At 31.8% G+C, this 2,739-nt stretch overlaps 1 long non-coding RNA gene across 1 annotated transcript; it reads left to right on the forward strand.

Annotated features, from left to right (window-relative positions):
* Positions 1-1,274: 1,274 nt before the first annotated feature.
* Positions 1,275-2,054, forward strand: LOC145793095 (uncharacterized). The gene is made up of 2 exons (XR_014333614.1): positions 1,275-1,719; positions 1,820-2,054. It is a non-coding gene; the product is annotated as an uncharacterized LOC145793095 (long non-coding RNA).
* The last annotated feature ends 685 nt before the right edge of the window (positions 2,055-2,739 follow it).

Below are 2,739 nucleotides of genomic sequence, written 5' to 3' on the forward strand. Positions count from 1 at the left end.
ATGGTTGTTCTTAATGCATTAAAGTGTTATTATGAGGGTGAGACTTGGGGGTTGGGAGAAGTTAATAAATACTAAGTTTTTTTTTTAAAATAAAAAAAAAAAGAAAATTTAGATTGGGAGATTGGAGCTCCCACAAGGTTTGGGGTTAAAAACTCCATTTTGCTTAATATACAGTGTAGATATAGATATATTGCGATTTTTAAATGTTTTTTTTTAAATGTCCTTTTTTTTTTCCTTTTTATATTATATTAAAGTTTAATATTTTGATAATAATCATATGTGTTGGACTTTTCAAGTAATTCAATGTCTTCTTTTTTTTTATATTATATTAAAGTTTAATATTTTGATAATAATCATATGTGTTGGACTTTTTAAGAAATTTTTTTTATGCTTGTTCTTAATGTATTAAAGTGTTATTATGAGGGATAAAAATCATGTGTTGGGACTTTTCAAGGAATTCATATGTGTTGGATTTCAAAGAATTTTTTTTATGCTTGTTCTTAATGCATTAAAGTGTTATTATGAAGGTAAAACTTGAGAGTTGGGAGAAGTTAATAAATGCTAAGTTTTTTTTTTTAATCAAAAAATCAAGAAATTTAGATTGAGAGATTGAAACTCCTACAAGACTTGGGGTTAAAAATCCTTTTTGCTTAATATATAGTATAGATACATCCATAATTATAAACTTTTCACCGATTTTTTCTTAATAAATAAAAAGAAACTTAAATAAAATATAAGGGTCGCGTTTGATAAAGTTTTTTAAATATAATTTGAGAATAAAATTATATTTTGAATTTGTATGTTTTAAAATTATAATTTATATGTAAAAAATTTGTTTAAGTAAAAATTTTGAATTTTTTTTTTTAAATTTAATTCAAATTATTAAATTTAATTCAGACTGAAAAACATTTTGCCTATTTAGCCAAAATGATCAAATTACCCTCATTATTCATTTCCGTCCGTTGAATCACGCGTATAGTATAGATTATGCATTACGCTGAGAGAGCCATATGAACCTCTCTCATTTTTCTCTTTCTAGAAAACCAAGCCTCCTCTCTCTCTCTCTCTCTCTCTCCTCCTTTTCTCTCTCTTATCTGCACCCGCCGCCCTCTCTTTCTCGAGTAAGGATCCTCTAGAGTTTTTTTTTCCTAAAGTTTCCTAGAGTGGTGTGTTGTATGGTTGAGATTTAATGACAAGTCACATCAATTTTTTAACATTAAATCTCACCCATACAACACACCACTTTAGGAAACTTTAGAAAAAAAAAACTCTAGAGGATCCTTGGTGCTCTTTCTCTCTCTTCATCTTCACCCGGTGAGTTCGCCGGAGCAATCGTTGGAGCATGATTTGGGTCGGATCAGATCGGAGCTAGACGCGGTGGAGCAGAAACTCCGATCGAAGCATGAGAATACCCTAGAATCGACATCTCAGTCTCCGATCCGCCGTCGTCTTCGATCCTGCGCAACCTCACTCTCACCGAACCCTACATTTTACCGCCGGAGTGGGTGTTCGATCACTCCGCCGGAGACCGTGTGCTCGGAGTGCCGTGGATCGACAAAATCCCTCCGGTCGCCTCGCCACTGCTGTGGCTCTCCTTCCTTCGCTACCGCAGACGACCATCTCAACCGCCGATGATCTCAGATATGCGATCTGAGATCTCAAACAGATCTGAGGTTCACCGTTAAGCCGTTCTCTCTATAACAGATCTGTAACTCCTAGGTTTGGTGCTCTATCTGTCTCTCTTCATTTCACTTCTTACTCCATTCAATACATGTGTATATAAAAATGAATCTATTTATTTTGTGTCTCTCGCTCGCAGATCTGTGGAAAACTAGGGTTTCGACAGACGAATCTCCCTGGATTTTTCATCACCAATTTCTGTACATTTCGATTCAAATTAGATATTTTTTTATCCTTGTTTCGTTTTTAAGTGTAATTTTTATTGATCATTGTCTCTGAGCAATTCGTCAATGGAGACTCAGACGATCGTAGAATTTCCTCACAAATCTATTTATTTATATGTGTGTATACATATCCGTATGTTAATTTATTTACTCTACTGTAGCATCAGTGAACTTGGCTTTTGAATGTTCTCATGGTTTTGTGATTCGACTTGCAAATTCGGATTCAATTGATGCAAAATTCGATCTAATTAGTTACTATTTTTTTTTTTAAATATTTGTCTAAAATTGCTTTATTTTGCTAGGTGTTTAATTTGAGGGAAGCAAGAGTTTGTAAAATCTACTGTAGAATGTATTTCTAGAAATGGTTAATTTCAAATAGAGTTTTAATTGATTAAATTTGGACATTTCAACCGATCATAACCTCTTGTTTCAACAGATAACAGCTCTATGATGGCTCGGATCTGAACAGATTTGTAATAGCATTGATAACTTTCGTATTTCAACATTTGGCAGAACATATAGTTTTGTATTTGAACAGATAATTTGGTTGAAGATATACATTTAAAAAAATTCAACAGATAAGAAAATTGGATTAAAAAAATAGATAATAAAAATTGTACAGTTATTTGAACAGATAAGGGAAAATTGAACAGATAGTCAAAAAATTAAAAGGATAATAAAAGTTTGAACAGATAGTCAAAAAAAAAATCAACAGATAAAAAAAGTTCACAAATAAATTAAGAGGTAAAATTAAAAATAAATTATCCTCTCAAAATAACAAAAAGACTTCTCAGCAAATCATTTCATAAGGAGTAAGCTTTTCACCAATTAAAAA

The sequence above is a fragment of the Camellia sinensis genome, chromosome 6 (genome assembly GCF_055761805.1).
Source record: "Camellia sinensis isolate YWXY chromosome 6, ASM5576180v1, whole genome shotgun sequence".
NCBI classification, from domain to species: domain Eukaryota; kingdom Viridiplantae; phylum Streptophyta; class Magnoliopsida; order Ericales; family Theaceae; genus Camellia; species Camellia sinensis.